This window comes from Coregonus clupeaformis, chromosome 20 (assembly GCF_020615455.1).
Source record: "Coregonus clupeaformis isolate EN_2021a chromosome 20, ASM2061545v1, whole genome shotgun sequence".
Classification (NCBI taxonomy): Eukaryota; Metazoa; Chordata; class Actinopteri; order Salmoniformes; family Salmonidae; genus Coregonus; species Coregonus clupeaformis.
The window spans coordinates 63,026,021-63,053,810 of record NC_059211.1 but is presented as its reverse complement, the minus strand read 5'-3'; the positions used below and the strand labels follow the sequence as shown (position 1 = coordinate 63,053,810).

The 27,790-nt window shown below is 41.8% G+C and overlaps 1 pseudogene; it reads left to right on the top strand.

The window, feature by feature from the left end:
* The first annotated feature begins 3,790 nt into the window (after positions 1-3,790).
* On the top strand, positions 3,791-22,445 carry LOC121570331 (annotated as a pseudogene).
* Positions 22,446-27,790: the final 5,345 nt, after the last annotated feature.

The window sequence follows — 27,790 nt, the reverse complement described above, 5'->3', positions numbered from 1 at the left end:
TCTATTAGGTTCAGGTCTGGAGACTGGCTAGGCCACTCCAGGACCTTGAGATGCTTCTTACGGAGCCACTCCTTTGTTGCCCTGGCTGTGTGTTTCGGGTCGTTGTCATGCTGGAAGACCCAGCCACGACCCATCTTCAATGCTCTTACTGAGGGAAGGAGGTTGTTGGCCAATATTTCGTGATACATGGCCCCATCCATCCTCCCCTCAATACGGTGCAGTCGTCCTGTCCCCTTTGCAGAAAAGCATCCCCAAAGAATGATGTTTCCACCTCCATGCTTCACGGTTGGGATGGTGTTCTTGGGGTTGTACTCATCCTTCTTCTTCCTCCAAACACGGCGAGTGGAGTTTAGACCAAAAAGCTCTATTTTTGTTTCATCAGACCACGACCTTCTCCCATTCCTCATCTGGATCATCCAGATGGTCATTGGCAAACTTCAGACGGGTCTGGACATGCGCTGGCTTGAGCAGGGGGACCTTGCGTGCGCTGCAGGATTTTAATCCATGACGGCATAGTGTGTTACTAATGGTTTTCTTTGAGACTGTGGTCCCAGCTCTCTTCAGGTCATTGACCAGGTCCTGCCGTGTAGTTCTGGGCTGATCCCTCACCTTCCTCATGATCATTGATGCCACACGAGGTGAGATCTTGCATGGAGCCCCAGACCGAGGGTGATTGACCGTCATCTTGAACTTCTTCCATTTTCTAATAATTGTGCCAACAGTTGTTGCCTTCTCACCAAGCTGCTTGCCTATTGTCCTGTAGCCCATCCCAGCCTTGTGCAGGTCTAGAATTTTATCCCTGATGTCCTTACACAGCTCTCTGGTCTTGGCCATTGTGGAGAGGTTGGAGTCTGTTTGATTGAGTGTGTGGACAGGTGTCTTTTATACAGGTACCGAGTTCAAACAGGTGCAGTTAATACAGGTAATGAGTGGAGAACAGGAGGGCTTCTTAAAGAAAAACTAACAGGTCTGTGAGAGCCGGAATTCTTACTGGTTGGTAGGTGATCAAATACTTATGTCATGCAATAAAAAAGCAAATTAATTACTTAAATCATACAATGTGATTTTCTGGATTTTTGTTTTAGATTATGTATCTCACAGTTGAAGTGTACCTATGATAAAACTTACAGACCTTTACATGCTTTGTAAGTAGGAAAACCTGCAAAATCGGCAGTGTATCAAATACTTGTTCTCCCCACTGTATAAACCCCCAGTCGTACTTTATCAAATGCCTTTTCGAAGTCTGCTATGAATAGCAGGCCTGGTTTCCCAGATTCTTCATAGTGTTCTATTGTTTCCAGGACTTGCCTTATATTATTTCCAATGTATCGCCCATGTAAAAAATTAGAATGAATAATATCCGACAATACCTTTTTAATTCTATGCGCTATACATTTTGCTAGAATTTTTGCATCACAACACTGAAGTGTAAGGGGCCTCCAATTTTTTAAAATGGACTGGATCATTATATTTTCCACTTGTATCCTGTTTATATATTTTTTTACTTCATTACACAGCCGATTCAAAATAATCAAAGCTTGATTATGAGTTAAATTGAGTACAGGCTTAACTGTATGAACAACAGAGACAAAATGCAATATGGAATTTTCTTAAATAGTTTGGGGTATGGCCTGGTCTCCGAGGAATGCTCCTCGAAGCCAGATGCTGATGACATGTAGCACTTTGCTGGGCAGATGGGATCCAAACCGCCCTGCTGAGGGAAAGGAGTTCCAATGACGCGCCTTAAGGTTATTATAGCTGGTGGTGGGGAGGTGGAGGGTTGTCGACAACAGTTGCTGAAAAACAGCAAGTGAGGGAACATGGGTAATATGATATATACAGTGCATTCGGAAAGTATTCCACCCCTTCCCTTTTTCCACATTTTGTTACGTTACAGCCTTATTCTAAAATGGCTTAAATTGTTTGTTACCCTCATCAATCTACACACAATACCCCATAATGACAAAGCGAAAACAGGTTTAGACATTTTTGCAAATGTATTGAAAATAAAAACAGAAATACCTTATTTACATAAGTATTCAGACCCTTTGCTATGAGACTCGAAATTGAGCTCAGGTGCATCCTATTTCCTTTGTTCATCCATGAGATGATTCTACAACTTGATTGGAGTCCACCTGTGGTAAATTCAATTGATTGGACATGATTCGGAAAGGCACACCCCTGTCTATATAAGGTCCCACAGTTGACAGTGGATGTCAGAGAAAAAACCCAAGCCATGAGGTCGAAGGAATTTTCTGTAGAGCTCCGAGACAGGATTGTGTCGGCACAGATCTGGGGAAGGTTACCAAAAAATTTCTGCAGCATTGAAGGTCCCCAAGAACACAGTGGCCTCCATCATTCTTAAATGGAAAAAGTTTGGAACCACCAAGACTCCTCCTAAGAGCTGGCCGCCCGGCCAAACTGAGCAATCAGGGGAGAAGGGACTTGGTCAGGGAGGTGACCAAGAACCCGATGGTCACTCTGACAGAGCTCCAGAGTTCCTCTGGCACCTAAACAAAATTCTCTGGTCTGATGAAACCAAGATTGAACTCTTTGGCCTGAATGCAAAGCATCACGTCTGGAGGAAACCTGGCACCATCCCTACAGTGAAGCATGGTGGTGGCAGCACCATGTGGTGGGGATGTTTTTCAGCAGCATGGACTGGGAGACTAGTCAGGATCGAGGGAAAGATTAACAGAGCAAAGTACAGAGAGATCCTTGATGAAAACCTGCTCCAGAGCGCTCAGGACCTCAGACTGGGGCAAAGGTTCACCTTCCAACAGGACAACGACCCTAAGCACACAGCCAAGAACGCAGGAGTGGCTTCGAGACAAGTCTCTGAATGTCCTTGAGTGGCCCAGCCAGAGCCCGGACTCGAACCCAATCAAACATCTCTGAAGAGATCTGAAAATAGCTGTGCAGCAACGCTCCCCATCCAACCTGGCAGAGCTTGAGAGGATCTGCAGAGAAAAATGGGAGAAACTCCCCAAATACAGGTGTGCCAAACTTGTAGCATCATACCCAAGAATAATCGAGGCTGTAATCGCTGCCAAAGGTGCTTCAACAAAGTACTGAGTAAAGGGTAAATGTGATATTTCAGTTTTTTATTTTTTATACATTTGCAACAATTTCTAAAAACCTTTTTTTGCTTTGTCATTATGGGGTATTGTGTGTAGACCGATGAGGGGAAAAAAACAATTTAATCCATTTTAGAATAAGGCTGTAACGGACGCTGGGCGCTCACCGCTGGAGGGGAGAGGGGAGAGGACGCTGGGCGCTCACTGCTGGACGTCAGAGGGGAGAGGACGCTGGGCGCTCACTGCTGGATGTCAGAGGGGAGAGGGGAGAGGACGCTGGTCAGACAACCACCTATTGACAGCAAGGATCCAGCTTAAACTGAAGCACTGCAGGAATACCAGAGAAGGCACAGTCAAGTTCAATATGCAGCAATACCAAGATATAGGGACATCAGAACTGTACCACACCACAGGTTCCAAGCACTACAAGACCAAGAAATAGCAACTTCAAGACTATCGCTGGAAGAGCGATGGAAAAATCTAAAAACCCATCTGGAAGGACATGAAGAAGTGGTTGGTAGGGAGAAAATAAACATCAAACACTGGCTATCCACAGAAACACCGGAACTCTCCTGTCTACATCAAACACTGGCTATCCACTGGAACTCTCCTGTCTACAACAGTCACTGGCTATCCACAGAAACACTGGATCTCTCCTGTCTACATCAATTTCATAGATTTTTAATAAGACGTTTGACCGTATAGGCCGAGAGATGCTGTGGAAACTCATGGCACAATATGGAATCCCACCCAAATTCATCAACATCATTAAGCGCACCTACCAAGGTATGCAGTGGCAAGTCCCCGCACCTACCAAGGTATGCAGTGGCAAGTCCCCGCACCTACCAAGGTATGCAGTGGCAAGTCCCCGCACCTACCAAGGTATGCAGTGTCAAGTCCCTTCCTCTTCCTGGATCATGAAACAAACCACCAACAATAACCGAAGCGGTATTCAGTGGAGCCTGACCGACCAGCCTGAGGATGCAGACTGATGATTTGGCACTATTGATACACACTCACCAGCAGATACAGGATGACTCCCATATAGAAACAACAGCAGCTAGGTTTGGACTATAGATCAACCCCCAGCAGATACAGGATGACTCCCATATAGAAACAACAGCAGCTAGGTTTGGACTATAGATCAACCCCCAGCAGATACAGGATGACTCCCATATAGAAACAACAGCAGCTAGGTTTGGACTATAGATCAACCCCCAGCAGATACAGGATGACTCCCATATAGAAACAACAGCAGCTAGGTTTGGACTATAGATCAACCCCCAGCAGATACAGGATGACTCCCATATAGAAACAACAGCAGCTAGGTTTGGACTATAGATCAACCCCCAGCAGATACAGGATGACTCCCATATAGAAACAACAGCAGCTAGGTTTGGACTATAGATCAACCCCCAGCAGATACAGGATGACTCCCATATAGAAACAACAGCAGCTAGGTTTGGACTATAGATCAACCCCAGCAGATACAGGATGACTCCCATATAGAAACAACAGCAGCTAGGTTTGGACTATAGATCAACCCCCAGCAGATACAGGATTACTCCCATATAGAAACAACAGCAGCTAGGTTTGGACTATAGATCAACCCCCAGCAGATACAGGATGACTCCCATATAGAAACAACAGCAGCTAGGTTTGGACTATAGATCAACCCCCAGCAGATACAGGATGACTCCCATATAGAAACAACAGCAGCTAGGTTTGGACTATAGATCAACCCCCAGCAGATACAGGATGACTCCCATATAGAAACAACAGCAGCTAGGTTTGGACTATAGATCAACCCCCAGCAGATACAGGATGACTCCCATATAGAAACAACAGCAGCTAGGTTTGGACTATAGATCAACCCCCAGCAGATACAGGATGACTCCCATATAGAAACAACAGCAGCTAGGTTTGGACTATAGATCAACCCCCAGCAGATACAGGATGACTCCCATATAGAAACAACAGCAGCTAGGTTTGGACTATAGATCAACCCCCGCAGATACAGGATGACTCCCATATAGAAACAACAGCAGCTAGGTTTGGACTATAGATCAACCCCCAGCAGATACAGGATGACTCCCATATAGAAACAACAGCAGCTAGGTTTGGACTATAGATCAACCCCCAGCAGATACAGGATGACTCCCATATAGAAACAACAGCAGCTAGGTTTGGACTATAGATCAACCCCCAGCAGATACAGGATGACTCCCATATAGAAACAACAGCAGCTAGGTTTGGACTATAGATCAACCCCCAGCAGATACAGGATGACTCCCATATAGAAACAACAGCAGCTAGGTTTGGACTATAGATCAACCACCAGCAGATACAGGATGACTCCCATATAGAAACAACAGCAGCTAGGTTTGGACTATAGATCAACCCCCAGCAGATACAGGATGACTCCCATATAGAAACAACAGCAGCTAGGTTTGGACTATAGATCAACCCCCAGCAGATACAGGATGACTCCCATATAGAAACAACAGCAGCTAGGTTTGGACTATAGATCAACCCCCAGCAGATACAGGATGACTCCCATATAGAAACAACAGCAGCTAGGTTTGGACTATAGATCAACCCCCAGCAGATACAGGATGACTCCCATATAGAAACAACAGCAGCTAGGTTTGGACTATAGATCAACCCCCAGCAGATACAGGATGACTCCCATATAGAAACAACAGCAGCTAGGTTTGGACTATAGATCAACCCCCCAGCAGATACAGGATGACTCCCATATAGAAACAACAGCAGCTAGGTTTGGACTATAGATCAACCCCCAGCAGATACAGGATGACTCCCATATAGAAACAACAGCAGCTAGGTTTGGACTATAGATCAACCCCCAGCAGATACAGGATGACTCCCATATAGAAACAACAGCAGCTAGGTTTGGACTATAGATCAACCCCCAGCAGATACAGGATGACTCCCATATAGAAACAACAGCAGCTAGGTTTGGACTATAGATCAACCCCCAGCAGATACAGGATGACTCCCATATAGAAACAACAGCAGCTAGGTTTGGACTATAGATCAACCCCCCCGAAAACCAATAAATAAAAACACACCAATAACCATGGAAACAACCAACTAGAGGAGGTAAAAACACACCAATAACCATGGAAACAACCAACTAGAGGAGGTAAAAACACACCAATAACCATGGAAACAACCAACTAGAGGAGGTAAAAACACACCAATAACCATGGAAACAACCAACTAGAGGAGGTAAAAACACACCAATAACCATGGAAACAACCAACTAGAGGAGGTAAAAACACACCAATAACCATGGAAACAACCAACTAGAGGAGGTAAAACACACCAATAACCATGGAAACAACCAACTAGAGGAGGTAAAAACACACCAATAACCATGGAAACAACCAACTAGAGGAGGTAAAAACACGCCAATAACCATGGAAACAACCAACTAGAGGAGGTAAAAACACGCCAATAACCATGGAAACAACCAACTAGAGGAGGTAGTTTAGATTCTCCGACCTAGGTAGTGTGATAACTGTGGATGGAGGGACAGAGGAAGATGTCAAAGCAAGAATTGGTAAAGGAAGAATAGCATTCAATACCCTAAATAAGATCAGAAAAACCAAAAACATCTCACTTAAAGAAAAATCAGCTCAAATGTCAAAATCCATTCTTCTATACAGATCTGAAACATGGATAACCATGTGAGTTGCTAGCTCACATCTAAATTCTAAAAGTAAATACATAGCTACTGCAATTCCAACCACAAAACGTCTTAGTTTTGATTTTATGCCTCGAAATCCAACATCTTACCTAGCTAACGGCTAAATGTTAGTTTTTTGACTTTGTTATATTAAATTCTAATTATATTGTACGTGTTGTCATGGAACATATTAACGGTATTTCCAACAACCAATGAGCACCTACTTGGTAAATCCAGCACAAATTCAACGTTGAGGTTGTATGGAACGCTGTTCGTTATGGAACGCTGTTCGTTATGGAACGCTGTTCGTTATGGAACGCTGTTCGTTATGGAACGCTGTTCGTTATGGAACGCTGTTAGTTATGGAACGCTGTTTGTTATGGAACGCTGTTTGTTATGGAACGCTGTTCGTTATGGAACGCCGTTTGTTATGGAACGCCGTTTGTTATGGAACGCTGTTCGGGGCTTTGCGTGTCAAAACATACGCGTCAAATAAGCTTGTTGACCAATCAGGACCTGAATATGAATGCACGTCACGTAATAATATAATATAATATAATATAACACGTTCGTGAATGTTTTACGTAATTATTACACATTGATTACACTATCGCTCGTATTTCATGTCACAAAGATTCACCGATAGGTATGCTATGATGCTGGTAAAGTTAATAAAGGCATTATTTGTTCTGAAGAATGGGAAAACGTCTGTGGGAGCATTTGAAATAAGTTCAGGATCAAACGAGCAGGATATTTGTAGATATCTTTTGATACAGATGTTATTAACAACTTCTGGGGTAGCTAGCACCAATGCAACCAGCCTGAAACAATAACCAGTAGAAACTGCAGTCATTTTCAATATTCTTTGCAATGATTTAGGAATCCATGTGAGTAAGTATTAGCTAGGTAGCCACAATAGTGGAATTTGCGGTTCGCCTTCAAAATAAAAGTCCCTATTTGAAAGTGACTCACGAGGTTACAATTGCTGTAATCATGCCATATTTAGACTAGATAATGTTAAACAAGGTTGGAATGTGGAGCAATGAATTCTACTCGGTGACACCCACAGAACACAACTGTGAAGAGTTTACACAAATATTAGCGTCGTAGCTCTTATTGAGGGACTTTGACTGTGGCAAATCACCTCCGCAGTCAGCCTATTGTACCTATTGACATTCATATTGCACTGTACAGCGTTACCTAAGGATTGGGGATCAATGAAATGGGGTATCAGTCTACTCAGTACCCAAGTGCTTTTTTTCCCCAACGTCCTCCTCAGAGTTATCAGACTCCAGAACATCCAGGTTGTATTGTTTTTTCCCTCTGGAATAGTGTTCAATACACGTAGTAGGGTGACTGGCACAATAAATGTGGCTCAATTCACAGTGGTTTTGTGGTGAATTAAACTGTAGAGTTTAATGGACTATGAGGTAGAACTGGGTTAATCAAGAGCATAAAGTTACAATTCCTGGCCCAGTAACAAAGAATTCTATTGGGTCATTTAATTTCACTGTGTGTGTGAGTAGAGAGGGAATCTGCCCTGAGGTCAGATTGTTTGCTCTTACTTAGATCCATGGTTGTCTTATCGTATCAAAGACTGAAACTGGCTTGGGCCCGTTTGTTTCTGTCTTCAAACACGGTGAAAAGAGCCAGGGTTGAACAGAGTTTAAACTAAACATGAGTGTTTTTGCAAGATAAGGATTGATTGATTGTAGTACTCTGAACTTAATGAAAGTTGAGTTTAGCCGCTCTCAGAGACAAAGGAAGTGGGCGGAGCAATAAAAGAGCGGGAAAATCTGAAGAGGACTATATAAGACGGAGGGAGACTGTAAAGGGGGTGTGGCCACTCTGCAGACTGGTATCGGCTTTGTTGAAAACTTTAATAAAGTCATTTTCTTGATGCAACAAAAAACTCTGTAAGACCTTATTTGTAATAAAGTATAGTGGTTATTTTCCACAACAGTTTCAGAGTCCCGCAATAAGAGCTCATGTTCTCTGGGTGTCACTGAGTAGACCGATACCCCCATGTCATGGATCCACAATCCATAGGTAAGGCTGTGCAGTAAAATAGGTTCGCCCCCAAAGCAATTCTAAAGTCTAATACATCCAGTGTGATTTCAACAGATTTGTCAAATTAACAAATTATTGCATTTCTCGCATAATTAATTTTACCAACACAAAAAGATACTGTCATGTCAAATGAACGAATGATCTGTCGGCATGTATAAAATTGTACCAAAACTTCCTGTTTCCATCACAGCTGTCATGATTTGTTCACTATATGTATATATCTGTCAGCCAGCTAACCTTAACGTAAGACTTGTTAGCTGGTTTAGTTCCACTGTCAGCCAGCTAACCTTAACGTAAGACTTGTTAGCTGGTTTAGTTCCACTGTCAGCCAGCTAACCTTAACGATGCGACTTGTTAGCTGGTTTAGTTCCACTGTCAGCCAGCTAACCTTAACGTAAGACTTGTTAGCTGGTTTAGTTCCACTGTCATTCAGCTAACCTTAACGTAAGACTTGTTAGCTGGTTTAGTTCCACTGTCAGCCAGCTAACCTTAACGTAAGACTTGTTAGCTGGTTTAGTTCCACTGTCAGCCAGCTAACCTTAACGTAAGACTTGTTAGCTGGTTTAGTTCCACTGTCATTCAGCTAACCTTAACGTAAGACTTGTTAGCTGGTTTAGTTCCACTGTCAGCCAGCTAACCTGAACGTAAGACTTGTTAGCTGGTTTAGTTCCACTGTCAGCCAGCTAACCTTAACGTAAGACTGCTAACCTTGGGTTTAATTAGCTTTATGTTTTTTATCCATTCATCAAAACGAGCTTGCTGACCAAATTCTGCGAACAAACAAGTCAATGTTCTAAAACCTACATTTGCTCAAAACTAAATTTGGCTAGCTAGTGTGACTTTACCTGAAATATCCGACCGCGGAGGGAAGAAAAACCATTGGGAACAGTGACTCATAATCTCTCCACAAGCTCTTCAACATTCCAAGAATCCTCTTCAACATTCCAAGAATCCTCTTCAACATTCCAAGAAGCCTCTTCAACATTCCAAGAATCCTCTTCAACATTCCAAGAATCCCCTAGGAGCAGTTGCGGCCCGTCATTCAGGGCAGGTGGGGCTTGAGACGTCATCAAATTTGGCAGGCTGTTGGCAACTTGGCCCAGTTGACGCAACCCGATGCTGATCGTGCCTTCACTCAACCGAGTTCGGCCCTATCCCTGGTGCCAGCTGGGAAGCCTACCAATTATTAATGCCAACACAGAGTTTATATCATACAAGCACAGCTAACTGCGTTCTGAGGTCGTGTAAAATATTACAAAGAAGATTCCACCACTTTAGAATATAACCAGTTATACTATACAACTCCCAGACTGCATTGCAACTCCCAGAATGGCGTTTCCATGAGCACAGCCAAAGTCTAAATATACATGCTATCCATTTATTTTGGGTTATAATCATGTTATAAAACTCATAATGCTGAATGTACAAAACATTAGGAACACCTGCTCTTTCCATGACATAGACTGACTGGTGAATCCAGTTGAAAGCTATGATCCCTTATTGATGTCACTTGTTAAATCCACGTCAATCAGTGTAGATGAAGGGGAGGAGACGGGTTCAATTATTTTCAAGCCTTGAGACAATTGAGGGATTGTATATGTGTGCCCATTCAGCGAGTGAATGGGCAAGACAAAATATTTAAGTGCCTTTGAACGGGATATGTTAGTAGGTGCCAGGCGCACCGGTTTGAGTGTGTCAAGAACTGCAACTGTAGTAGGATGGCCCTTCTGGGGATCCGTACCTATGTATGACATGCGCAGACTAGGCTAGTAAACAGGCTGAAGCTAGAACCTCGTTATTTTTTGATGTTACTACAGCAACGCTGCTGGGTTTTTCCACGCTCAACATTTTCCCGTGTACATCAAGAACGGTCCACCACCCAAAGGACATCCAGCCAACTTGACACAACTGTGGGAAGCGTTGGAGTCGACATTGGGCCAGCATCCCTGTGGAACGCTTTCGACACCTTGTAGAGTCCCTGCCCTGATGAATTGAGGCTGTTCTGAGGGCAAAAGGGGCTGCAACTCAATATTAGGATGGTGTTCCTAATGTTTTGTACACTAAGTGTATGTTCAAACCATTGTCACCAATCAACTACATTACACTCAAAATAATTCGATTTCAGATGCTAATCTGGTTGACGACACAAGTTAGCTATATTGGTTAGCTAACGAAACCCATTATGATGGTTAGCTAGCATGCTAGTTAGCCCGACTGCTACATCAGAAATAATTGTTTGCAACAATAACAGCCAAGTTTAATCTTAATGTCTTAAACAGTCCAAAACAACATATAAGCCTGTTAGAAAACAAACAATTATTATGAAATGTAGTGGCTTTCCTTGACGGAGACATCCTTGCATCCACAAAAGTAGACATCCCTCTCTCCCCAAAACGTCTCTCTCTTTCAACGAGACGTCCCGCTCAACATCCCCTCTCCCCCAGCGGTCAATGATAGCGGTACAAACCCCTCTCTCCCCAAGACGTCTCGCTCTTTCAACAGGATATCCCTCTCAACATCCACTCTAGGGCTCCCCTAGTGGTCAATGATAGCGGTACAAACCCCTCTCTTCCCTTTCAACGGGACATCCAGCTCAACATCCATTCGAGGGCTCCCCTAGCTGTCAAAGCTGAGCAGTACACATCCCTCACTCCGAGAAGTCTGGCTCTTTCAACAGGACGTCCAGGTGCTCTGTACAGCCTTCATCTTCCTCAGAGTTATACTGCTGCTCTGTCCGCAGACGGGATGAGCCCACGTGTGGGGAGGATCACTTTGATGGAGATTATGCCGGAAGACAATTGCAAAGGAATGAAGTGTTGTAACTGTGGTGGAGTCTAATAAAAAGCATGAGCTAGTAGTGAGTAAACTGTAGGCTCTACAAATTAAATAGAGAGTTGCACGCTCTATTTACAAGCTCCTGGTAATTTATTGGCTAAACCACCAACGTTTACAAGCTCCTGGTAATTTATTGGCTAAACCACCAACGTTTACAAGCTCCTGGTAATTTATTGGCTAAGCCACCAACGTTTACAAGCTCCTGGTAATTAATTGGCTAAACCACCAACGTTTGGGTATCACCCTGAAGAAGGCACAGTGGAGGTGCATGTTGCTGTACAGCTTGGGACTATACAGAGAGATATACAGCAACGTGCACCGAGGCCTGACGGTAGTGAATTAGAGGAGAGATATACAGCAACGTGCACCGAGGCCTGACGGTAGTGAATTAGAGGAGAGATATACAGCAACGTGCCCCGAGGCCTGACGGTAGTGAATTAGAGGAGAGATATACAGCAACGTGCACCGAGACCTGACAGTAGTGAATTAGAGGAGAGATATACAGCAACGTGCCCCGAGGCCTGACGGTAGTGAATTAGAGGAGAGATATACAGCAACGTGCCCCGAGGCCTGATGGTAGTGAATTAGAGGAGAGATATACAGCAACGTGCACCGAGGCCTGATGGAGAGATATACAGCAACGTGCACCGAGGCCTGATGGTAGGGAATAAGAGGGGAGATATACAGCAACGTGCACCGAGGCCTGACGGTCACCAGCAGGATCCAGACATGCGTAAAGTGAAGAACGTGGACTTTGTGTCAGTTATAGCGATGGTGATAAACGGCACTGCGCACGTTTTTTTTTTAAACGTCAAGAAAGATTGACATCATTGTTTCTGCAGCTGAGATATTTCTGAGATTAAAAATATGTAACATTTGAGGAGCTACGTGGATGACTGATTTGTGCTGTCCCACCCTCTCAGGATCCACAGCCTGAACAGGGGATTTGATGCTCCGAAGGAGCTGGAATATTATTTCGTAGTTTGTGTGGATTCGTGTTAATGTTCTCTTCCCCACAGTGGAATGTACTTGTCTTTAGTGAATGTTTTCAGCCCCGTCCAGTTGGTGGCGACAATACACCTTTTTGAGTATAGTTCGCCAATAAACCCGTAGAAGAAGAAGAATCTAGTGGACCACATGACACCGGACGCTTCTTCAACAACAACACGGTTAATGGTTCATTCAGACACCTTGGTAACCAACATAAAACCAAATACGTTGAAGCCTTTTAGAAAATGTTTTGTGTATATGGAGCTCGGTGTTTTTAACACAATGCTGTTTACGTGTCTACTAGTTAATTTAAACGTAATTCGCTTGTTAAATTTACACATTTGTTAAGATTGATTATACTAGGCTAATGCTAATATTAGCTAGCCCGACCATGATGAACTCACGAAGATACTCCCCCCGTGTTAAAGAAGAGGAGGTCTGCTGGACGGAGAAAGAAGCTCTGGGGCTGAACATTGTCGTGAAAGAAGAAGAGGAGTATATTACAGTGAAAGGAGAGGAAGAGGCTTTCATGTTGAAAGAAGAAGAGGAGGATTATACAATGAAAGAACATTTTAGAGTGAAAGAGGAGTCTATCACACTGAAAGAAGAAGAGGAGGATTATACAATGAAAGAAGATTTTAGAGTGAAAGAGGAGTCTATCACACTGAAAGAAGAAGAGGATTATACAATGAAAGAAGAGAAAGAACATTTTAGAGTGAAAGAGGAGTCTATCACACTGAAAGAAGAAGAGGATTATACAATGAAAGAAGAGAAAGAAGATTTTAGAGTGAAAGAGGAGTCTATCACACTGAAAGAAGAAGAGGAGGATTATACAATGAAAGAAGAGAAAGAACATTTTAGAGTGAAAGAGGAAGAGGAGGCTATCTCAATAAAAGAGGAGGAGGAAGACGTTTTGGGAGTGAAAGAGGAGACTGAAGATCTGATTGACACTAGTGAGTACTGTCTTAAAAAACCCGGGCACAAACTCTGCAATTGTTGAACTAATGTGTGGTTTTAAAGCCACAAAGGGGCATTTCACCGAAGTTTTACAATTTTAAATGTGTTGTTCAGTACTGTAGGAATTGTTAAAGGGGCAATCTGCGATTAGTACATACATGTTTGGACTTTTAAAGTAATGGTATAGAGGCCTAGCCATTGATTCTTGGAGAATATAACTTATAAATGCCCAATGAGCTTAGTTAAACTGTCTCACCTCTCCAGAACCCAAACTATTAGCTTGTTTTAAGCTCCTGTCCTGCTAAGCATTCGAAATGTAACGAGTACTTTTGGTTGTCAGGGAAAATGTATGGAGTAAAAAGTCCATTATTTTCTTTAGGAATGTAGTGGAGTAAAAGTTGTCAAAAATATAAATAGTTAAGTGTAGATTCCCCGCAAAAAACGACCGAGTCAATGTGCGGAGGTACAGGTTAGTCGAGGTAATTTGTATATGTCACCTTTTATGTAAGGGTATTTATTCTTGTAAACATATGACATGTTTCTACATGAATGTGGATGCTACCATGGTTTCGGATTATCATGAATGAATCCTGAATAATGATGAGTAAGAAGGTTACAGGAATAAACCTCATACCCCTAAAACATGCTAACCTTTCCCCATTACAGAGGCATAAACCTCAGACCACTAAGACATGCTAACCACTCACCATTACCAATAACAGGGGAGGTTAGTATTTTGGGGTGATATGATATTTACAGTGAGGGAAAAAAGTATTTGATCCCCTGCTGATTTTGTACGTTTGTCCACTGACAAAGACATGATCAGTCTATAATTTTAATGGTAGGTTTATTTGAACAGTGAGAGACAGAATAACAACAAAAAAATCCAGAGAAACGCATGTCAAAAATGTTATAAATTGATTTGCATTTGCAAAACATGACTTAGTACTTGGTGGCAAAACCCTTGTTGGCAATCACAGAGGTCAGACGTTTCTTGTAGTTGGCCACCAGGTTTGCACACATCTCAGGAGGGATTTTGTCCCACTCCTCTTTGCAGATCTTCTCCAAGTCATTAAGGTTTCGAGCCTGACGTTTGGCAACTCGAACCTTCAACTCCCTCCACAGATTTTCTATGGGATTAAGGTCTGGACACTGGCTAGGCCACTCCAGGACCTTAATGTGCTTCTTCTTGAGCCACTCCTTTGTTGGCCGTGTGTTTTGGGTCATTGTCATGCTGGAATACCCATCCACGACCCATTTTCAATGCCCTGGCTGAGGGAAGGAGGTTCTCACCCAAGATTTGACAGTACATGGCCCCGTCCATCGTCCCTTTGATGCGGTGAAGTTGTCCTGTCCCCTTAGCAGAAAAACACCCCCAAAGCATAATGTTTCCACCTCCATGTTTGACGGTGGGGATGAGGTTCTTGGGGTCATAGGCAGCATTCCTCTTCCTCCAAACACGGCGAGTTGAGTTGATGCCAAAGAGCTTGATTTTGGTCTCATCTGACCACAACACTTTCACCCAGTTCTCCTCTGAATCATTCAGATGTTTATTGGCAAACTTTAGACGGGCCTGTATATGTGCTTTCTTGAGCAGGGGGACCTTGCGGGCGCTGCAGGATTTCAGTCCATCACGGCGTAGTGTGTTACAAATTGTTTTCTTGGTGACTATGGTCCCAGCTGCCTTGAGATCATTGACAAGATCCTCCTGTGTAGTTCTGGGCTGATTCCTCACCGTTCTCATGATCATTGCAACTCCACGAGGTGAGATCTTGCATGGAGCCCCAGGCAGAGGGAGATTGACAGTTCTTTTGTGTTTGTCTCCCGAGTGGCGCAGTGGTCTAAGGCACTGCATCGCAGTGCTAGCTGTGCCACTAGAGATCCTGGTTCGAATCCAGGCTCTGCTGTAGCCGGCCGCAACCGGGAGACCAATGGGGCGGCGCACAATTGGCCCAGCGTCGTCCAGGGTAGGGAAGGGAATGGCAGGCAGGGAGGTAGCTCAGTTGATAGAGCATGGCGTTTGCAACGCCAGGGTTGTGGGTTCGTTTCCCACGGGGGGGCCAGTATGAAAATAATAATGTATGCACTAACTGTAAGTCGCTCTGGATAAGAGCGTCAGCTAAATGACGTAAATGTAAATGTAAATGTGTTTCTTCCATTTGCGAATAATCGCACCAACTGTTGTCACCTTCTCACCAAGCTGCTTGACGATGGTCTTGTAGCCCATTCCAGCCTTGTGTAGGTCTAAAATCTTGTCATCCTTGGAGAGCTCTTTGGTCTTGGCCATGGTGGAGAGTTTGGAATCTGATTGATTGATTGCTTATGTGGACAGGTGTCTTTTATACAGGTAACAAGCTGAGATTAGCAGCACTCCCTTTAAGAGTGTGCTCCTAATCTCAGCTCGTTACCTGTATAAAAGACACCTGGGAGCCAGAAATCTTTCTGATTGAGAGGGGGTCAAATACTTATTACCCTCATTAAAATGAAAAATCAATTTATAACATTTTTGACATGCGTTTTTCTGGATTTTTTTTTTGTTATTCTGTCTCTCACTGTTCAAATAAACCTACCATTAAAATGATAGACTGATCATGTCTTTGTCAGTGGGCAAACGTACAAAATCAGCAGGGGATCAAATACTTTTTCCCCCTCACTGTATGCCTCTAACTTTCTCACTCATCATTATTCATGATTCACTCATGATTATCCGTAATCACAGTAGCATCCACGTGAATATAGAAGTGTTCAGAAACATATACTGTTCTTTATTTACAATAAAAGTGACTCCCAAAATGACACAATACATTATTTACTATTCATTTCTATTGGGCACAACCTAATCTGAAGCACAACCAAAACAAATGTGCGAATGCATCCAACAAGTTTGTAGTGTCACAAACTTGATGTAGTCATTGTGTGCTATGAATATGGGACCAAATACTACACGTTTGACTACTTTAATACACATACAGGCATAAGTGAATTTGTCCAAATACTTATGACACCTTTAAATGGGGGGACTAGATACATATAGTGCTTTAATTTCTAAATGGTAAAACCGATATGGTAATTTCCTTGTAAATGGACCCATGAGCACCAATGTGAAGTTCGTGTCAAATGAAAGCTAAGAAATTAAGGCAATATATACATCTTTCAACCATGTTCCATCCTATAAATTAGAAATAAGCAAAAGGCTTTGATTTCTTGTAAAACGGATGAAAGAGGGGTCTTATTAACATCTAAGACCCCTTAAACGGTATCAGAAATACATCAAAACATAATGTTAAGATCCCTTAAAAGGTATCAGAAATACATCAAAACATAATGTTAAGATCCCTTAAAAGGTATCAGAAATACATCAAAACATAATGTTAAGATCCCTTAAAAGGTATCAGAAATACATCAAAACATAATGTTAAGATCCCTTAAAAGGTATCAGAAATACATCAAAACATAATGTTAAGATCCCTGATGGATGCAGTTCAATGCATGACTAATATAATTCACCAATTCATTTCTTGGTAATCCAAAACATATTGCTCTCAGGTTGTAAATCACAGCTGGCCTGGTACGTTGTTTGCTGCCCCTATTTGGGATGCCCTGTTTCAGTTTCAATGACTCAATATTCTGGACAAAAACGGACGAATGTAACTAAGGCTGGGAATGTCAATACAATCAAACTAGCATTAGTTGTTGATCTTGTTGATTTTGTTGTTGTGCATGTTAGGGAAATATAGCCTAGCTTTTTATGGTTGTTTGATCAATATGACTGTATAGTTCCCAAATGTAAGAGGGCTCCCGTGGCATTTACATATTTACAGAAATCCATTCAGGTGTATTTTGTGGCTTTTGGCGAATGCGTTCTAATGATCTAAAGTTGTGCTGTTGCAGCTGCCTGTAAACACACAGTCCAGTTCAAAGTGAGTGATGGCAGGCCTGTGTGCAAATGGCTTGTTTGCGTAAAGGCCTACTGTAGCTCTGATTGGCTATGGCGCACTGGTCTGTGTAGACTCCGGTCCTGTGGGAGACAGATGCTAGGTTTTATTTACTGCAGTGTCTATTAATTGTCCAAACGCTTGGCCGCTTCCCCACTCTATATTGCTATAGAATTTTCACCAATGCCTTAGTATAGGTAATTCCCAAACATTCTAAGAATTTTTACAAACGTGAAAATGGCCATATCTAAGTGCTCGCTTGTCAAATTGTAAAACAGAAAGTGTAATATTCTTCTGGGGGTGTATATGAATCACTTTTAATAAGATTTCATGTTGCACTTCAAGAAACATTGCCTTGTGCCTTGAAAGTCCATGACCAAAAACTCATGAGGAAAGTTCACAGAAGTTACAAGGTAGACCTATCAATCAGTTATAGTCTTTTTACTGATATATATATATTTATTTTGTAAAGTGGTTTCTTGCATCAAACAACACAACAACAACAACCTCCTTGTCTGAAGGACAAGTGGATAAACAGGTTAATGCCAAGACCTGCATGTTTTTTTCAAAAGTCTCATGGAATGTACAATGGGGAATAAAGGATTTAGTCAGCCACCAATTGTGCAAGTTCTCCCACTTAAAAAGATGAGAGGCCTGTAATTTTCATCATAGGTACACGTCAACTATGACAGACAAAATGAGATTTTTTTTCCCAGAAAATCACATTGTAGGATTTTTTATGAATGTATTTGCAAATTATGGTGGAAAATAAGTATTTGGTCAATAACAAAAGTTTCTCAATACTTTGTTATATACCCTTTGTTGGCAATGACACAGGTCAAATGTTTTCTGTAAGTCTTCACAAGGTTTTCACACACTGTTGCTGGTATTTTGGCCCATTCCTCCATGCAGATCTCCTCTAGAGCAGTGATGTTTTGGGGCTGTCGCTGGGCAACACGGACTTTCAACTCCCTCCAAAGATTTTCTATGGGGTTGAGATCTGGAGACTGGCTAGGCCACTCCAGGACCTTGAAATGCTTCTTACGAAGCCACTCCTTCGTTGCCCGGGCGGTGTGTTTGGGATCATTGTCATGCTGAAAGACCCAGCCACGTTTCATCTTCAATGCCCTTGCTGATGGAAGGAGGTTTTCACTCAAAATCTCACGATACATGGCCCCATTCATTCTGGATTTTTTCTCCTCAATTTGTCTGTCATAGTTGACGTGTACCTATGATGAAAATTACAGGCCTCTCTCATCTTTTTAAGTGGGAGAACTTGCACAATTGGTGGCTGACTAAATACTTTTTTCCCCCACTGTAGGCCTACATTGAACACCACACATTGGCTGCTACTGTAGGCTGAATGATAGAACAGCTATTTCCATGTCAAAATGTTATGGGATGCATTTTCTCCATAGTTTTTGATAGTAGGCCACTCTGGTAGGCCTACATTATGATCAAATAGCCACAGAAGCCTACTGGGCCACTGTCTAAAACTGTAACTTAAAGCTGGTACAGCCTCAGTGTTCACAGTAAACGCACGCCGGAAGTTGCACAGAATTGTTACAACATTCCAATTTGCTCAGTGAGGAAAGAATTCTTAGAGGGAACATTGGTGCCGTCCACCAACTGCTGTTTTCAGCTCTCGCCATTAGGTTTTTTATGTTTCTGATCTGGACTCTTCGCTGGTGACTCCAGTCCAGCATCTCTTCTTAACCATTTCTGGGTGCTTTCTTGTGTGTGTTTGGAGACCCAGTTTTTGGACACTGGGTTGAACATTGGACTACAAAACACCTGATAATCTGCTGATTTCATGATGTCTTGCACATGTTCAAGGTCCCCAGTACCAGAGGCAGCAAAGCAACATACTTTTAATTAAAATACATTTTTTTCAAGAGATAATGAAATAGTTTGACATCACTGTTTGGAAGATTTTAAATGATATCAAACTGAAACCGTTTATATTTTCCAGTGATGAAGACATGGATGTTTCATGGTATGGTTGGGTATGCAAAAAGTTTGAGCATCTTTTATCTCCTGAATGTTTTGGCATTCCGGTCCAAAAATTAACTTTCCCATCACTTCTTCCATGGCCAAACATGTATGGAAAGTAAAACATATATACAGTGAGGGAAAAAAGTATTTGATCCCCTGCTGATTTTGTACGTTTGCCCACTCACAAAGAAATGATTAGTCTATAATTTTAATGGTAGGTTTATTTGAACAGTGAGAGACAGAATAACAACAAAATAATCCAGAGAAGGGAGTACCTTAATCTCAGCTTGTTACCTGTATAAAAGACACCTGTCCACAGAAGCAATCAATCAATCAGATTCCAAACTCTCCACCATGGCCAAGACCAAAGAGCTCTCCAAGGATGTCAGGGACAAGATTGTAGACCTACACAAGGCTGGAATGGGCTACAAGACCATCGCCAAGCAGCTTGGTGAGAAAGTGACAACAGTTGGTGCGATTATTCGCAAATGGAAGAAACAAAAAATAACTGTCAATCTTCCTCGGCTTGGGGCTCCATGCAAGATCTCACCTCGTGGAGTTGCAATGGTCATGAGAACAGTGAGGAATCAGCCCAGAACTACACGGGAGGATCTTGTCAATGATATCAAGGCAGCTGGGACCATAGTCACCAAGAAAACAATTGGTAACACACTACGCCTGAAGGACTGAAATCCTGCAGCGCCCGCAAGGTCCCCCTGCTCAAGAAAGCACATATACAGGCCCGTCTGAAATTTGCCAATGAACATCTGAATGATTCAGAGGAGAACTGGGTGAAAGTGATGTGGTCAGATGAGACCAAAATCAAGCTCTTTGGCATCAACTCAACTCGGCGTGTTTGGAGGAGGAGGAATGCTGCCTATGACCCCAAGAACACCATCCCCACCTACAAACATGGAGGTGGAAACATTATGCTTTGAGGGTGTTTTAAGGGGACAGGGGACAGGACAACTTCACCGCATCAAAGGGACGATGGACAGGGCCATGTACCGTCAAATCTTGGGTGAGAACCTCCTTCCCTCAGCCAGGGCATTGGAAATGGGTCGTGGATGGGTATTCCAGCATGACAATGACCCAAAACACATGGCCAAGGCAACAAAGGAGTGGCTCAAGAAGAAGCACATGAAGGTCCTGGAGTGGCCTAGCCAGTCTCCAGACCTTAATCCCATAGAAAATCTGTGGAGGGAGTTTAAGGTTCGAGTTGCCAAACGTCGGCCTCGAAACCTTTAATGACTTGGAGAAGATCTGCAAAGAGGAGTGGGACAAAATCCCTCCTGAGATGTGTGCAAACCTGGTGGCCAACTACAAGAAACGTCTGACCTCTGTGATTGCCAACAAGGGTTTTGCCACCAAGTACTAAGTCATGTTTTGCAGAGGGTTCAAATACTTATTTCCCTCATTAAAATGCAAATCAATTTATAACATTTTTGACATGCGTTTTTCTGGATTTTTTTGTTGTTATTCTGTCTCTCACTGTTCAAATAAACCTACCATTAAAATTATAGACTGATCATGTCTTTGTCAGTGGGCAAACGTACAAAATCAGCAGGGGATCAAATACTTTTTTCCCTCACTGTATATATATTGTGTCAAATGTGATGCTGTCAAAAAGTGATTGAATTCAAATTTATTTATTTCTACAGCCATTCTGTGATGATGTGCTCTGCTCTTTTATTGAGGGATCTAGTCTGGATTAAACCTAATAGGAAGACAGTTTTATCATGTGGAGGTTTCATTCAGGTCTCTGTTTAACCAAATTCTCTGTCTATGACAGGAGAGAGACCAGACTCTCACTCTGACAGCGGGAAGAGTCCTTCAGGGGAACCAGACCCAGAGACGTCCAAACCAGCAAAACAACATCACTGCTCCCACTGTGGAAAGAGTTTTAGCTGGTTAGGGTACCTAAAACGGCATGAGAGGACGCACACAGGAGAAAAGCCTTTCCAATGTTCCCAGTGTGGAAAGAGTTTTACTGTGTTAGTTAACCTGAAAAGGCATGAGAAACTACACTCTGGAGTAAAGCCATTCCACTGTTCCCAGTGTGGAAAGAGTTTTACTCAGTTAGGGAACCTAAAACAGCATGAGTGGACACACACAGTAGAAAAGCCTTACCACTGCTTCCAATGTGAAAATAGATTTTCACGATTAGTGGACCTAAAAGCTCATGAGAGAACACACACAGGAGAAAAGCCTTTCCAATGTTCCCAGTGTGGAAAGAGTTTTACTGTTTTAGCTAACCTGAAAAGACATGAGAGAATACACACTGGAGAAAAGCCATTCCAATGTTCCCATTGTGGAAAGCGTTTTACTCAGTTAGGGCACCTAAAAAAGCATGAGTGGACGCACACAGGAGAAAAGCCTTACTACTGCTCCTAATGTGGAACCAGTTTTACCTGGTTAGGGAATCTGAATTCACATGAGTGGACACACCTAGAAGAGAAGCCCTACCACTGTTCCCAATAAGGAAAACGTTTTAACCAGTTAGAGAACCTTAAATCACATGAAAGAACACATTCAGGAGAGAAGCCTTTCCACTGCTCTAATTGTGGAAAGACATTTTCCCGGTCAGAGGACCTGAAATCACATGAGAGAATAGAGAGGCTGTGTTCTGACTTATGTTTTTGACTGAGAATTTGTGTTTTTGTTTATGCCACAGGAAATCAAATTGTTTAAATGAAATCTTCATCAAAAATAGGCTTTTTATTTGTTTTTTCATCTTGAGACATGATCATTAACAAATAGTTTAAAATGGATAGAATGGTGGGAGGTAACCCAATGGGTATGTCTGGGGAGCCTTTTGACCTTTTATTTAAACAGGTTTTGCTCTTTGGTCTTCAAGGCTTCATGGGTGGATAGATGACTGTAGGTGTAATTATGGTTTTACTAGGGTGACTAGATGTTTGTAGATGTAAGGACGGTTTCACTAGGATATTGAATGGAAACAGAAAGTGTCAAACAAGGAATATCCACACGGGCACTAAATGTAATACACCTCAACAAAGTTCTAAATCTATATACAATACACTTGGTAATGTTTCTAGCAATAAACAGGCTTTGAATATTACGTAGCACTCTTAATCAGAGGTAACTACAAACAATTTACAGTAGTACATCTACTATGACAATACTATAGAGTTACCTTGGCCACCACACACCACATTCATGCAATACTCAGAGGCAATAAACACATCTCCAGGGTTCCATGCTGGTTTGGCAGAAAGAGGACTAATTCCTTTAAAGGGCTAGCCCCTCCCCTTTCAGGTTGATGAGGTGAAAAGCCAGGATGAGGTGAAAAGCCAGGAGTGTATTTATTTAATTGATGGATATCATGGCAGTGTATTTCTTTCATTGATGGATATCATAGCAGTGTATTTCTTTAATTGATGGATATCATAGCAGTGTATTTCTTTAATTGATGGATATCATAGCAGTGTATTTCTTTAATTGATGAGGTATCATGGCAGTGTATTTATTTAATTGATGGATATCATAGCAGTGTATTTCTTTAATTGATGGATATCATAGCAGTGTATTTATTTAATTGATGAGGTATCATGGCAGTGTATTTATTTAATTGATGGATATCATAGCAGTGTATTTCTTTAATTGATGGATATCATGGCAGTGTATTTCTTTAATTGATGGATATCATAGCAGTGTATTTCTTTAATTGATGAGGTATCATGGCAGTGTATTTCTTTAATTCATGGATATCATAGCAGTGTATTTCTTTAATTGATGGATATCATAGCAGTGTATTTCTTTAATTGATGGATATCATAGCAGTGTATTTCTTTAATTGATGAGGTATCATGGCAATGTATTTCTTTAATTGATGGATATCATAGCAGTGTTTCTTTAATTGATGAGGTATCATAGCAGTGAATTTCTTTAATTCATGGATATCATAGCAGTGTATTTCTTTAATTGATGGATATCATAGCAGTGTATTTCTTTAATTGATGGATATCATAGCAGTGTATTTCTTTAATTGATGAGGTATCATGGCAATGTATTTCTTTAATTGATGGATATCATAGCAGTGTTTCTTTAATTGATGAGGTATCATAGCAGTGAATTTCTTTAATTGATGGATATCATAGCAGTGAATTTCTTTAATTGAACAGGATTAGACTACATGTACATCAGTTCACATTAATTTCTGGGTAAACAATCTGCCAAGCAGTCAAATGCGGTTTCCTGACACTGTTTAAGCCTTGTCCTGGACCTAAAAACAAACTTAATGGAAATTCTACATAGAACATTAGTCTGGACTAGGCTCTGTGTCTGTGAAACTGGCCCTTAATGATTTATGTCTGCATGCCATTTAATGCATTCAAGTGAAATTACTGATTTTAAAAGGACATTTCATTTAACATTGAGCTGTAGAATACAATTTTACTGAATAAACCTCTTGACTCTAAAATTGGCAATAATATCAGCGCGTTTTAGCATTTTATTTGCATATTTCCGTTAGGGAACGCCCTTGCAATCCTTAACAATGACATTCTTAGAAACATTTAGAAAAGGGTGAACTCTACAAAACTTAGTGCACTCTGCTCGTAACAGATTGTATTTTTGAGAACAGAAAACTTGATTGAGTTTGAATGTTTTTAATCGGAGAGAAAATTAGCAGAATGTCGCCAAGTTTCATCTACAGTGGGGAAAAAAAGTATTTAGTCAGCCACCAATTGTGCACGTTCTCCCACTTAAAAAGATGAGAGAGGCCTGTAATTTTCATCATAGGTACACGTCAACTATGACAGACAAAATGAGAAAAAAAATCCAGAAAATCACATTGTAGGATTTTTTATGAATTTATTTGCAAATTATAAAAATAAAAAAAATATGCCATTTAGCAGACGCTTTTATCCAAAGCGACTTACAGTCATGCGTGTATACATTTTTACGTATGGGTGGTCCCGGGGATCGAACCCACTACCTTGGCGTTACAAGCGCCATGCTCTACCAGCTGAGCTACAGAGGACCACGGTGGAAAATAAGTATTTGGTCAATAACAAAATGTTCTCAATACTTTGTTATATACCCTTTGTTGGCAATGACACAGGTCAAACGTTTTCTGTAAGTCTTCACAAGGTTTTCACACACTGTTGCTGGTATTTTGGCCCATTCCTCCATGCAGATCTCCTCTAGAGCAGTGATGTTTTGGGGCTGTCGCTGGGCAACACGGACTTTCAACTCCCTCCAAAGATTTTCTATGGGGTTGAGATCTGGAGACTGGCTAGGCCACTCCAGGACCTTGAAATGCTTCATACGAAGCCACTCCTTCGTTGCCCGGGTGGTGTGTTTGGGATCATTGTCATGCTGAAAGACCCAGCCACATTTCATCTTCAATGCCCTTGCTGATGTAAGGAGGTTTTCACTCAAAATCTCACGATACATGGCCCCATTCATTCTTTCCTTTACACGGATCAGTCGTCCTGGTCCCTTTGCAGAAAAACAGCCCCAAAGCATGATGTTTCCACCCCCATGCTTCACAGTAGGTATGGTGTTCTTTGGATGCAACTCAGCATTCTTTGTCCTCCAAACACGACGAGTTGAGTTTTTACCAAAAAGTTATATTTTGGTTTCATCTGACCATATGACATTCTCCCAATCCTCTTCTGGATCATCCAAATGCACTCTAGCAAACTTCAGATGGGCCTGGACATGTACTGGCTTAAGCAGGTGGACACGTCTGGCACTGCAGGATTTGAGTCCCTGGCGGCGTAGTGTGTTACTGATGGTAGGCTTTGTTACTTTGGTCCCAGCTCTCTGCAGGTCATTCACTAGGTCCCCCCGTGTGGTTCTGGGATTTTTGCTCACCGTTCTTGTGATCATTTTGACCCCACGGGGTGAGATCTTGCGTGGAGCCCCAGATCGAGGGAGATTATCAGTGGTCTTGTATGTCTTCCATTTCCTAATAATTGCTCCCACAGTTGATTTCTTCAAACCAAGCTGCTTACCTATTGCAGATTCAGTCTTCCCAGCCTGGTGCAGGTCGACAATTTTGTTTCTGGTGTCCTTTGACAGCTCTTTGGTCTTGGCCATAGTGGAGTTTGGAGTGTGACTGTTTGAGGTTGTGGACAGGTGTCTTTTTATACTGATAACAAGTTCAAACATGTGCTATTAATACAGGTAACGAGTGGAGGACAGATGAGCCTCTTAAAGAAGAAGTTACAGGTCTGTGAGAGCCAGAAATCTTGCATGTTTGTAGGTGACCAAATACTTATTTTCCACCATCATTTGCAAATAAATTCATTAAAAATCCTACAATGTGATTTTCTGGATTTTTTTTCCTCAATTTGTCTGTCATAGTTGACGTGTACCTATGATGAAAATTACAGGCCTCTCTCATCTTTTTAAGTGGGAGAACTTGCACAATTGGTGGCTGACTAAATACTTTTCCCCCCACTGTAGCTCCATCTTCTCCCATTTCCTGCCACTGGACTTCCTCTAATCACCATATCTGATGGTGAGACTAAGTTTTAAACGGATGCTTCAGTTTTATACCTTAACGCGGCATTCCGACAATCTGATTTCCGTTCGTTCTGATAACGTTGATAAGATGTTGTCATGAAAAACATTCACACTGAATGTTCCCATCAGTATTATTCCACCATGTCAGCAAAAAACACTGTTGATGAGTGTAAAAAGGATTTCCATTAATGCAACATATTTTTCTGAAATAAAAATAATATTCATATAGTTGAATTGTGTTAGCCACTAGTGGATGGTCATTATATACATGTATATATATATATATATATATATATATATATATTGTTACGCTATATACCTAGAGGAGTATAGACCTAGCTGTTCATTTTTATATCTGTTTAAGTGAATTAATATGAAATTGCATTAAATGCTTATGCAGATGATAAAAAAAAAAAAATGTTTAGTCATTTAGCAGACGCTCTTATCCAGAGCGACTTACAGTAGTGAATACATACATTTTCATTCGTACTGGTCCCCCGTGGGAATCGAACCCACAACCCTGGCATTGCATGTGCCATGCTCTACCAGCTGAGCAGTAGGATACTATTTAAATTCTCACTCATGAAAAATCTGCACTAATCAATCAACACATGCTTCTCTTTGTACGTTTCCATATAATATCACACTTCAATAAAAAAATAAAAAACGTTTTGTCTTAAAATATATAATAATGGAATTATGTTTCTAAATCACGTGATTGGCCATCTGGCAGTTCTGGAAAACAGATGTCTATGCTGAGGCAGATTGGCCATCTGGCAGTTCTGGAAAATGCCAGATGGGATGGATCCTTTTTTAGTTGGGTGGGCTTTTCGAAATTGACACATACAAAAATATATTCATAAGCGTTGGAGCTTCGGAGTGAAGCGTTGGTGCTTCGGAGTGAAGCGTTGGAGCGAAGCGTTGGAGCGAAGCGTTGGAGCGTTGGAGCGAAGCGTTGGAGCGTTGGAGCGAAGCGTTGGAGCGAAGCGTTGGAGCGTTGGAGCGAAGCGTTGGAGCGTTGGAGCGAAGCGTTGGAGCTTCGGAGCGAAGCGTTGGAGCTTCGGAGCGAAGCGTTGTCAAGAGGAGGTGGCGCCTCTGGTCAAAACCCACTGTAAGACAGCTAGTTCTTATGATCTTTTAGACACTCATACACTTGGAAACAAAGCTACTTTGCTATCTTACTACTAACAGGCACCCGTCAAGCTAAAATGAACTTGCTAGTATTCCTTTTTGTCGAGCTTTCCTGTAAACACAGCCAGAGCCATATAAAATATATGAGAATCAAATCATGTCATTAATATGAATGAATCATATCATAATACAGTATGGTCTTGGGACATTTTTGAAAACCTTTGAAAGACTTCTTCTCATTAACCGTAAGTCCAAATAACACCAAATTCGGTATGTAGGCCCATGGTACATCTCCTAACTTAGCTTGAGAGATGGCCGAGTTATTTATAAATCAGGAAATCTGATTTTACGTGTCCATTTAAATAAATGGACACACACTCCACAATGGCCTATAAATCCACTTCACAATGGCCTATCAACATGAAACTTTGTAGGGTCGTCGAAGACATGACCATGATGAACCAGGTTAAGTTTGGCTTAGTGATGTAACACTAAGGTTTCATAATCATAACACATTTTCTTCTCCTGGACTAAAAGTCAGATTCACTCCCAATGTGTTCTTTGGACTCATCACAACAGTCCCTAAAGAG